This window comes from Equus przewalskii, chromosome 32 (assembly GCF_037783145.1).
Source record: "Equus przewalskii isolate Varuska chromosome 32, EquPr2, whole genome shotgun sequence".
Taxonomy (NCBI): Eukaryota; Metazoa; Chordata; class Mammalia; order Perissodactyla; family Equidae; genus Equus; species Equus przewalskii.
In genome coordinates this window covers 25,951,268-25,963,545 of record NC_091862.1, presented here as the reverse complement: position 1 = coordinate 25,963,545, position 12,278 = coordinate 25,951,268, and the positions used below count along the sequence as shown (strand labels likewise).

The window sequence follows — 12,278 nt, the reverse complement described above, 5'->3', positions numbered from 1 at the left end:
ACAGTGCCAAACATTTATTTCTTGTTCATCGGTTTGCAGTTCAGCTGCATCTCAGCTCTAGGCTATGGGTTGGGTTTAAATTTTCTCCTCGTTCCATGGGCAGATCTTCTCTGCCTGTCTTCTCATTCTCAGACCCCAGGATGAAGGTACAAGCTCTATCTGATTTGAGCTATTCTCAGAGCAGAGAAGAGGAGCAAGAGGACAGGGGGAAATTTTTGATGCCTCTAGACATGGCATATGGCACATCTGCTCACATTCGATTGGCCAAAGCAAGTCACATGGCCACGACCAAAGTCAATGCAACAGGGAAGTATCCTCCAGTAAATGGAAAGGGAGGGAATGGTTCTGAACAACAATATAGTCTGGCAGAATGTCTATTAGACGTTTTAGGCTTGACATACGCAACACTGAGTTCCTGATCTTTCCTTTTAAACCTGCTTCTCCTGCACTCCTCCCCATTTCAATTACTGGCTACTCCAATTGCTTAGACTAAAATACTTGAAATCATCCTGAACTCTTCTTTTTCGTGCTCTATATCCGATGTTTTAGAAAATCTTCTCAACTCGGCCATAAAAATATGTTTAGAGTCCCCCAGCTTCACACAATGCAGTGCTACTACTTGGTCCAAGTCGTCGTCTCTTGCTCAGCTCATTACAGTAGCCTACCAGTCTGTCTTCTTTCTTCTGTCTGTTCTCTTAGTGTATTTTCAATGTAACAGCCCTGCTCAAAACTGTGTAATGTTTCTCTTTTCCTCTCAGAGTAAAAGTCAAAATCCTTAAAATGGCCAAAAAGGAACTACCTGATCTGGCTCCCCATTCCTTCTCTGTGTGGGTCTGTCACCACTGCTTCCCTTGCTCACTGTCTCAATGATGTCTCCTTGCTATTCCTCCATCATACCAATGTGTTTCCACTTGGAGTAGTTTTATATCGCCATGATAACAAATCACCACAGATAGAGGCTTCAAACAAGACAAATTGTTATCTTATAGTTTTATAGGTCTGAAGTCTGACACAGCTCTTGATGGGCTAAAATCAAGATGTTGGCTGGGCTGCAAGCCTTTCTGGAGGCTTGAGAGGAGAATCTGTTTCCTTGCTCTTCCAGCTTCTAGGGGTTGCCTACATTCTGCAGCTCATGGCCCCTTCCTCCATTTTCAAATCCAATGCTGGTGGGTTGAGTCCTTCTCACATTGCATCACTCTGACATCATTTTCCACCTGCCTCTTCCACTTCTGAGGACCTTTGTGAGTATATTGGGCCTAGCCAATAATCCAGAATAATCTCCTTATTTTAAGGTCAAATGTTTAGCACCCTTGATTCCATTTGCAACCTTAATTCTTCCTTCGTCATATGACATATTTACCGGTTCAGGGGACTAGGACATGGACATCCTTCGGGGGGGAGCTATTATTCTGTCTACCACACCCCTGTAGGCAGGCTACTTCTTCTACCTGTTGCTGTTCTCTTTGCCTGAACTACTCTCCCCTCAGTTACCTGCAGACCATGCCCTCTAGTAGGGTTTTACTCACGTTTTCTTCTCAGTTAGTTCTTTTCTGACTATTGAAAATTGCACTTCCTGCCTAATACTTCCTGTCCCCTTTCCAGCTTCATTTTTCTCCAAGCCATTTATGGCTAACTAATATACCACATATTATATTTATATATCACATTTAGTGCCTGTTTTCCCCAATAGAGTGTAAGCTCCATGAAGACAGATTTTTTCCTATTTTGTTCACTGCTATATCTCAACAGCTAGAATGGTACCTGGCACATAGTAAGCACTCAAATAATATTTATTGAGTGAATGAATGAAGAGTTTTTATCTTTCATCAGTTGGAAGTATGATTCATTACAACCAGCTAAGGAAATCAACCAATCATTAACTGACAAATTGAAGTTTATGAATCACAGGAACCTGTGGAACCTAAACAGATGTTAGGTTATAAAGTCAGTATATGATGCAAGAAAATTTTCCCTCGGAAAACTCATACCATGTCTCAGTAAGTCCATCTCTGGCATTGTTTCTTCAATCATTGTTTCAGGAGGGCCTACTTAATATTCATTCTACTCTTTCTTTACTAAAAACCCATGATTTTATTCTGGGAGGCAACATGCCCAGCCAAAATACTGCATACGTTTTCCAGTCTCCTTTGCAGCTATGGGTGGCTAATGAGATATATGTGGAAGTCCTGGGTGGGACTTTAGGGAACTCCTTACAGGGCCTACTCAACTGGAAAGTGCCCTTTTGGGCTTCTTCCCTTTCACCTTCTTCCTGGAATAAGAAAGATGTCAGGAGCTCCAGGGGCATCTTGGACCATGACGTGACTGTAAAGAAGGAAGTCACGTATTAAAGATGGTAGATTAGAAAGAGAGAAGGAGCCTGGGGCTTCCTCAGGACCATGGTGCCGGCATCTCAGCCCTGTATCAGGACTTGCTATAATGTGAGATAAACAAGCCGCTGTGTTGATTATTTTCCTTTTGCAGCCCTCTCCCCAAAATCCATTCTCTAGTTTCTCTTCCATGATCTGCACCCTAAGAGGCTCCCTTGCCCTTTGGCTTCCAGTTGGGTTTGGCCACTGGAAGCACTTGGCAGGAGATCAGTGTGGGAGAAGAGAACGATGATTTTCTCTGTTTTCTCCCTGCTTGCATTGTCTCAGTTCTACAAGAGGTGCATTCCTCTGTGGCTGTAGCTCCTGCCCAGCAGCTCTTGTTCTTGGTGGGCTCCAATGACACCATCCCTCCACTGTCCCTTCAGCCTAAGGGTGGTAATGGCTTCCCACTCCTGCTGATCCCAGGGAGCATCACCACCCCTTATAGGTTTCCTTAACCTTGTCCATACCCCTATAATATGTCTTCCTTAACCTTTGTTTCAGTTAAACCCTTTTGAATGTACCATCTGTTTCATACTTGGATCCCTCACTGATAGAGCTTGATAGTTAGTTTCCCTGCTCTGTGCAGCTAAATTTGGTCCTGACTGATACAGCCTAAGGGGCCATGTTGTTTGAAAAATGTCTATATTTAGACCCTAGGTTCACAGTCAGTTCAGCAAAATGATCACATTATTAGTGTGATCTTTGCCTTAATTTTTCTTTGCAAAATAAATTATTTTATTTGACTGTCCATTCTAATGATGTTGTTTTAGGTTGCTTACTAAATTTTTTCTCCTAAACCTCAACCTTAGCCAGCACTCCAGGCCTGTGACTGCCCTGATCTTTTGCTAGCAGCTGCCTTCTACCTGATCTCCTTTTACTGGTCCGTCAGTCCAGTTGGCTTATTGAACATCTCTTGCACACTGGCCCTGTGTTAGGCGCTGGGGTCCAGTGGTGTGCAAGACAGATGGGCCCAGCTGTCATGGAGCTGCTTCGTCTGGCAGCAAAGTCAGACACCAGACGGTGCCTCCTCGTCTGACCCATTCTGCTTGGAGAAGAGCTGACCCTACAGGAGCATGTAAGGGGAGATATAACCCAGTGTGAAGGATATCAACAGGGCAGTTGAGGAGAAGGCATTCAAGTGAAGCCATGAGTAAAGCCTGAGTGAAAAAATAGCTAGGCAAAGGTGGGGATGGGATCAGGACGAGCTTTCCTGGTATGCGATGTAGAAGGTATAAAGGCCTCGATGAGGAAGAGTGAGTGTGGAGTGTTCCTGGAATTGGGAGAAATCTGATAAGGCTGGAGCAGAGAAAAAAAGGGAGAGGGTAAGTCTGGAGTGGTGGGTGAAGGTCAGAATTTGTAGGGTCTGTGAAGCTTTATTAAGGATTTGAGACTTTAGCTAAAGGGTAGTGGGAAGCCATTTATGGTGGCCATAAGAATGCATCTCACAGTCCTCTCAGGACTGGGAAAGAAGTCATTCAGGGGTCCAGCTGCTGTGTGCTCAAAGCCATCACCGTGTTTGCTCCAAGGCCAAGCTGCACAGGCCGCTCCCAGCAAATGGCTGACCACAGCACGGTTATTGAGGCAGGCCTATTGCTGGGGACACAGGCCTCCTGGAAGGCTGTCTGTAGCTCCAGGACTCTCCTGTGGCCTGCCATCCTTTCCTTAGAAGGCACGGCAGTCCAGGCCCTTCTGTGTACCTTGCCCCCACGACCCTCCAGTCACACTACCTCCTGGTCTCATGGCTCTCCAGTCTCCTCCGTCTCCTCTTTTCTCTCACAGGTGTTTCCCCTCATAACATCCTCACCTGTTAATCCTGTCTTGGTGTCTAGGATCGGGGCAATACATTTGAAGAAGGACTTTACTAACTGGAGCATGTCAGATTACAGGGCCTGTAGGGTGAGAGAAATGGAAACCACGTCACAGGCAGCTTGGGTGAAGTGCCTTTATGTTTAGCTGAGCTCCTGACACACCACTGAAGGATTTGGAGAAGAAAAGCAAGTTTAGTTTTTGGGTTTTTTCTTTTTACAGTCCAGGACTCTTTAATTTTTTTACACTATTATGCCATGAATTCATGGGGAATGGGTTCCAGCAGCTCAGGCTCCTTCCCACGGGTTCTCACGAAGTGTGCTTCTCAGGTGGGGCAAGCTGGTGCTTCAGTTGGACCTAAGTTCCTTTCTCTGTGGCTTCCATCTGTTTCTAATCATTTCCCTTGACATGTGTCAGGAAGCTACCTGGGCTCTTCGAGTGCTTAATATGCTCAATACAGACATTAATTCTCTTGGCAAGAATCTTGCCCTTGTTTGTTTACAATGCCAACAGCATGCTGGGTGACACTGTGGACTCTTCCGGTTTTGCACGGTCACATCTGTGGCTCATTCCCTTAGTGTCCACAACATCACCTCCTTGTAGATTCACACGTATGTGGCCAGGGGAACAACTCTGTGTTTTCCAAAATGCCTAGAAAACGTAAAATGGTGCCTCTGCTCTTCCTCTTTGTGTTGGTTATTTTGGTGAATTACTGGAAGAGGCGGTTCTGGCCCACAGGCAAGTTTAGGTATTTAAGAAAAGATTTCTGACTGCTGTGGTCAATAGTGGAAGTGAGAGACGAGTTAGGAGGTAAGGAATGCTGGTGACCGTGTGGTGAGAGAGCGGAAGTGGAGAGAATGGAGGAAGATCGACTATGCAAAGTCAATAGGGCAGGCGATTAGATTTGGTGGGAAGAGGGATAACTAAAAGGTTTCTAGTTTTCTTTGTTTCACTGTTTACAAGAATTGATTAAGTGACGAGTACTCCAATCCACCCTAACGTGTAGCCTAGCTCTTCAATTTGCGCCTTGCCGATATTCTCCATGTTAGTCCCTGTAAGCTGGCTGGCAAAATGCCAACCTGAGACCACCTTCTGGAGAACCCCCCATACCATGCATCTGGGGACGTTTCACCTTCCTGGTCTCCGTCCAGTCTCCACCAGTCTTCTCTGAGCTACACATGGTCTGGACTTCTGGAGAACCCCCCATACCACACATCTGAGGACATTTCACCTTCCTGGTCTCCGTCCAGTCTCCACCAGTCCACAGTCCACAGTCCACAGTCTACAGTCTACAGTCCACAGTCCACAGTCCACAGTCCACAGTCTACAGTCTACAGTCGACAGTCCACAGTCTACAGTCTACAGTCGACAGTCCACAGTCTACAGTCTACAGTCTACAGTCCACAGTCTACAGTCCGCAGTCTACAGTCCGCAGTCTACAGTCCGCAGTCTACAGTCCACAGTCTACAGCCTACAGTCTACAGTCCACAGTCTACAGTCCACAGTCTACAGTCCACAGTCTACAGCCTACAGTCTACAGTCTACAGTCCACAGTCTACAGTCCGCAGTCTACAGTCCACAGTCTACAGTCCGCAGTCCACAGTCCACAGTCCACAGTCCACAGTCGACAGTCTACAGTCTACAGTCTACAGTCCGCAGTCTGCAGTCTACAGTCCGCAGTCCATAGTCTACAGTCCACAGTCTACAGTCTACAGTCTACAGTCCACAGTCTACAGTCTACAGTCTACAGTCTACAGTCTCCACAGTCTACAGTCTACAGTCTACAGTCTCCACCAGTCTACAGTCTACAGTCCACAGTCTACAGTCTACAGTCTACAGTCTACAGTCTCCACAGTCCACAGTCTACAGTCTACAGTCTACAGTCTCCACCAGTCTACAGTCTACAGTCCACAGTCTACAGTCTACAGTCCGCAGTCCACAGTCCACAGTCCACAGTCCACAGTCTACAGTCTACAGTCTACAGTCCACAGTCTACAGTCCGCAGTCTACAGTCTACAGTCTCCACAGTCTACAGTCTACAGTCTCCACAGTCTACAGTCTACAGTCTACAGTCCACAGTCTACAGTCCGCAGTCCGCAGTCCACAGTCCACAGTCCACAGTCCACAGTCCACAGTCTACAGTCCACAGTCTACAGTCTACAGTCTACAGTCCACAGTCCACAGTCCACAGCCTACAGCCTACAGTCCGCAGTCCGCAGTCCGCAGTCCACAGTCCACAGCCTACAGCCTACAGTCCACAGTCCACAGTCCGCAGTCCGCAGTCTACAGTCTACAGTCCACAGTCCACAGTCCACAGTCTACAGTCTACAGTCGACAGTCTACAGTCCACAGTCCACAGTCCACAGTCTACAGTCTACAGTCGACAGTCTGCAGTCCGCAGTCCACAGTCCACAGTCCACAGTCTACAGTCTACAGTCTACAGTCCACAGTCCACAGTCCACAGTCTACAGTCGACAGTCTACAGTCTACAGTCCACAGTCCACAGTCTACAGTCCGCAGTCGACAGTCGACCGTCTACAGTCCACAGTCCACAGTCTACAGTCCACAGTCCACAGTCCACAGTCCACAGTCCACAGTCTACAGTCCACAGTCTACAGTCCACAGTCCACAGTCCACAGTCTCCACCAGTCTACAGTCTACAGTCGACAGTCTACAGTCTACAGTCCACAGTCCACAGTCCACAGTCCGCAGTCGACAGTCGACAGTCTACAGTCCACAGTCCACAGTCCACAGTCTACAGTCCACAGTCCACAGTCCACAGTCCACAGTCCACAGTCCACAGTCTACAGTCCACAGTCTACAGTCCACAGTCCACAGTCTACAGTCTACAGTCTACAGTCCACAGTCCACAGTCTCCACCAGTCTACAGTCTACAGTCTACAGTCTACAGTCCACAGTCCACAGTCCACAGTCCACAGTCTACAGTCTACAGTCCACAGTCCACAGTCCACAGTCCACAGTCCACAGTCTACAGTCCACAGTCTACAGTCCACAGTCCACAGTCCACAGTCTACAGTCTACAGTCCACAGTCCACAGTCTCCACCAGTCTACAGTCTACAGTCTACAGTCTACAGTCCACAGTCCACAGTCCACAGTCCACAGTCTACAGTCTACAGTCCACAGTCTCCACCAGTCTACAGTCTACAGTCCACAGTCCACAGTCCGCAGTCCACAGTCCGCAGTCCAGCGCAGTCCACAGTCGACAGTCCACAGTCCACAGTCCACAGTCCACAGTCTACAGTCTACAGTCCACAGTCCACAGTCTCCACCAGTCTACAGTCTACAGTCCACAGTCCACAGTCCACAGTCCACAGTCCACAGTCTACAGTCTACAGTCTACAGTCCACAGTCTCCACCAGTCTACAGTCCACAGTCCACAGTCCACAGTCCACAGTCTACAGTCTACAGTCTACAGTCCACAGTCCACAGTCCACAGTCTACAGTCCACAGTCTCCACCAGTCTACAGTCTACAGTCTACAGTCTACAGTCCACAGTCCACAGTCCACAGTCTACAGTCTACAGTCCACAGTCCACAGTCTACAGTCTACAGTCCACAGTCTACAGTCTACAGTCCACAGTCTACAGTCTACAGTCTACAGTCTACAGTCTTGTGCTCTTTTCAACCAGTTTCCCTCCCCTATTCTTCATGGCAGGGTTTTTAAAATTATTTTCGTATTGAGGTAACATTGCTTTATAGTATTCTATAATTTCAGGTGTCCATCATTATATTTTGATTTCTGTGAAGACTACATCATGTTCACCACCCAAAGTCTAATTGCCATCCATCACCTTTCACCCCTTTTACACCATGCACCCTTTTACCTCTTTTGCCCTCCCCCATCCCTGCTTCCGCTCTGGTAACCACCAATCTATGTGTTTGTTGTTGCTGTTGTTTTTATCTTCTACTTATGAGTGAAATTGTACAGTATTTGACTTTCTCCATCTGGCTTATTCCACGTAATATCCTCAAGGTCCATCCATGTTGTCACAAATGGCAAGATTTCATCTTTTTTATAGTTGAGTAGTATTCTACTGTATATACATGCCACATCTTCTTTATTCGTTCATCTCTTGGTAGGCAATAAGGTTGTTTCCATATCTTGGCTATTGTGAACAAGGTTATAGTGAACATAAGGGTGCATATATCTTTTCAAAGTAGTGTTTTTGTGTTCTTTGGATAAATACCCAGAAGCGAAATAGCTGGATCATGTGGTAGTTCTTAATTTTTTGAGGAATCTCCATACTGTTTTCCATACTAGCTGTACCAGTTTGTGTTCCCACCAGTAGTGTGTGAGGGTTCCTTTTCTCCACATCCTCTCCAACACTTGTTATTTCTTGTCTTGTTAATTATAGTCATTCTGATGGGTGTAAAGTGATAGCTCTTTGTAGTTTTGATTTGCATTTCCCTAATATTTAGTGATGTTGAACATATTTTCACGTGCTTGTTGGCCATCTGTATATCTTCTTTGGAAAAATGTGTGTCCAGGTCCTCTGTTCATTTTTTAATTGGGTTGTTTGTTTTTTTATTGTTGAGTTGTGTGAGTTCTTTGTATATTTTGAATATTAGCCCCTTATCTTCTGCCAATTGTTAGGTTGTCTTTTCGTTTTGTTCATGGTTTCCTTTGCTGTTCAGAAGCCTTTTAGTTTGATGTAGTCCCATTTATTTTTTCTTTTGTTTCCCTTTGCCTGAGGAGACCATGATATTCAAAAAGATACTGCTAAGACCGATGTCAAAGAGTGTACTGCCTATATTTTCTTCTAGGAATTTTATGGTTTCAGGTCTTACATTCAAGTCTTTAATCCATTTTGAGTTTATTTTTGTGTATGGTGTAAGATAATGGTCTACTTTTGTTCTTTTGCCTGTAGCTGTCCAGTTTTCCCAGCACCATTTATTGAAGAGACTTTCCTTTCTCCATTGTATATTCTTGGCTCTTTTGTCAAAGATTAACTCCCCATAGATGTGTGGGTTTATTTCTAGGCTATCAATTCTATTCCATTGATCTGTGCGTCTGGGTTTGTGCTGATACTATGTTTTGGTTACTATAGCTTTGTAGCCTATTTTTAAATCAGGGAGTGTGATACCTCCAGCTTTCCTCTTTTTTTCTCAGGATTGCTTTGGCTATTCAGGGTCTTTTGTTGTTCTATATAAATTTTAGGATTCTTTGTTCTATTTCCATGAAAAATGTTGTTGAAACTTTGATAGGGATTACATTGAATCTGTCCGTTGCTTTAGGAAGTATGGACATTTTAACCATGTTAATTCTTCCAATCCATGAGCACAGAATATCTTTCCATTTCTTTGTGTCTTCGATTTCTTTCAACAATCTTTTATAGTTTTCAGTGTACAGGTCTTTTACCTCTTTGGGTAAATTTATTCCTAGGTATTTTATTCTTTCTCTTGCAATTGTAAATGGGATTGTATTCTTGATTTTTGTTTCTGCTATTTTGTTGTTCATGTATAGAAATGTAACTGATTTTTGTACGTTGACTTTATAGTGTGCAACTTTATTGTATTTATTTATTTCTAGTAGCTTTTTTGGTGGATTCTTTAGGGTTTTCCATACATAAAATCACATCATCTGCAAATAGTGACAGTTTCACTTCTTCCTTTCCTATTTGGATCCCTTTTATTTCTTTTTCCTGCCTCATTGCTCTGGCTAGGACTTCCAATACTATGTTAAATAAGAGTGGTGACAGTGGGCATCCTTGTCTGGTTCCTGTTCTTAGAGGGATAGCTTTCAGTTTTTCTCCATTGAGAATATTAGCTGTGAGTTTGTCATATTTGGCCTTTATTATGTTGAGGTATTTTCCTTCTATACCCATTTTATTGGGAGTTTTTTTTATCATACATGGATTCTGTATCTTGTTGAATGCTTTCTCTGCATCTGTTGAGATGATCATGTGATTTTTATTCCTTATTTTGTTAATGTGGTGTATCACATTGAATGATTTGTGAATGTTGAACCACCCCTGCATCCCTGCAATAAATCCCACTTGATCATGATGTATGATCTTTTTTTTAAAAGATTTTACTTTTTTCCTTTTTCTCCCCAAAGCCCCCCGGTACATGGTTGTATATTCTTTGTTGTGGGTCCTTCTAGTTATGGCATGTGGGACGCTGCCTCAGCGTGGTTTGATGAGCAGTGCCATGTCCACGCCCAGGATTCAAACCAACGAAACACTGGGCCGCCTGCATCGGAGCACGCGAACTTAACCACTCGGCCACGGGGCCAGCCCTGATGTATGATCTTTTTAATGTACTGTTGTATTTGCTTTGCTAGTATTTTGTTGAGGATTTTTGCATCGATGTTCATCAATGACATTGGCCTGTAAGTTTCCTTTTTTGTGTTGTCATTGTCTGGTTTTGGCATCAGGGTAATGTTGGTATCATAAAATGAGTTAAGAAGCATCTCCTCCTTTTCAGTTTTTTGGAATAATTTGAGAAGGATAGGTGTTAAATCTTCTTTGAACATTTGGTAGAATTTACCAAGGAAGTCATCTGGTCCTGGACTTTTGTTTTTTGGGAGGTTTTTGATTACTGTTTTGATCTCCTTGCTAGTGATAGGTATATTGAGATTCTCTATTCCTTCTTGATTCAGTTTTGGAAGGTTAGATGATTCTAAGAGTTTATCTGTTTCTTCTAGATTATCCAATTTGTTGGCATATAGCTTTTCACTGTATTCTCTTATAATCCTCTGTATTTCTGTGGTATCCATTGTAATTTCTCCTCTTTTGTTTCTTATTTTATTTATTTGAGCCTTTTCTCTTTTTTTTTCTCAGTGAGCCTAGCTAAAGGTTTGTCAATTTTATTTCTCTTTTCAAAGAATCAGCTCTTAATTTCATTGATCTTTTCTGTTATCTTTTTTGTCTCCATTTCATTTATTTCCACTCTGATTTTTATTATATCCTTCCTTCTACTGGTTTGGGCTTTGTTTGTTCTTCTTTTTCTAGTTCTTTTAGGTGTATTGTTAGATTGTGTATTTGAGATTTTTCTTGTTTCTTGAGGTAGGCCTTAGTACTATAAACTTCCCTCTTAGTACTGCTTTTGCTGTATCCTATAGATTTTTGTATGTTATATTTTCATTTTCATTTGTCCAGGTATTTTTTTATTTCTCCTTTGATTTCTTTGTTGATCCAATAATTGTTCAGTAGCATTTTGTTTAGTTGCCATGTATTTGTGACTTTTCCAGTTTTCTTCATGTAATTGATTTCTAATTTCATACCATTGTGACCAGAAAAGACGCTGCATATGATTTCAATCTTCTTAAATTTATTGAGACTAGTTTTGTGGCCTAATATATAATCTATCCTGGAGAATGTTCCATGTGCACTTGAAAATAATTTTTATTCTCCAGTTTTGATATGGAATGTTCTGTATATTTTCTGTTAAGTCCATCTGGTTTAATGTGTCATTTAAGTCCAATGTTTCCTTATTGATCTTCTGTCTGGATGATCCATCCACTGGTGTAAGTGGCGTGTTAAAGTCCCCTACTATTATTGTGTTGCTGTCTATATCTCTTTTTATGTGTGTTAATAATTGCTTTATATATTTAGGTGCTCCTATGTTGGGTGTGTAGATATTTACAAGTGTTATATTTTCTTGTTGGATTGATACCTTTATCATTATGTAGTGCCCTTCTTTGTCTCTTGTTACAGTTTTTGTTTTAAAGTCTATTCTGTCTGATGTAAGTATTGCTACCCCAGCTTTCTTTTTATTTCCATTTGCATGGAATATCTTTTTCCATCCCTTCACTTTCAGTTTGTGAGTGTCTTTAGGTCTGAAGTGGGTTTCTTGTATGTGGCATATGTATGGACTTGTTTTTCTTATGCATTCAGCCACCCTATGTCTTTTGATTGGAGAATTTAGTCCATTTATATTTAAGGTAAATATTGATAAGTATATACTTATTTCCATTTTGTTACTTTTTTTCTGCAATTTTTTGTAGTTCTTCTCTGTTCCTTTTTTCTTCTCTTGCTCTCTTCCTTTGTGTTTTGACTGCTTTCTTTAGTGTTATGTTTGAGTTTCTTTCTCTTTATTTTTTTGTTGATTATAGGTTTTTGCTTTGTGGCTACCATGAGG

At 42.9% G+C, this 12,278-nt stretch overlaps 1 pseudogene; it reads right to left on the bottom strand.

The window, feature by feature from the left end:
- Window positions 1-4,425: 4,425 nt before the first annotated feature.
- On the bottom strand, window positions 4,426-4,875 carry LOC103549824 (large ribosomal subunit protein eL21-like; annotated as a pseudogene).
- Window positions 4,876-12,278: the final 7,403 nt, after the last annotated feature.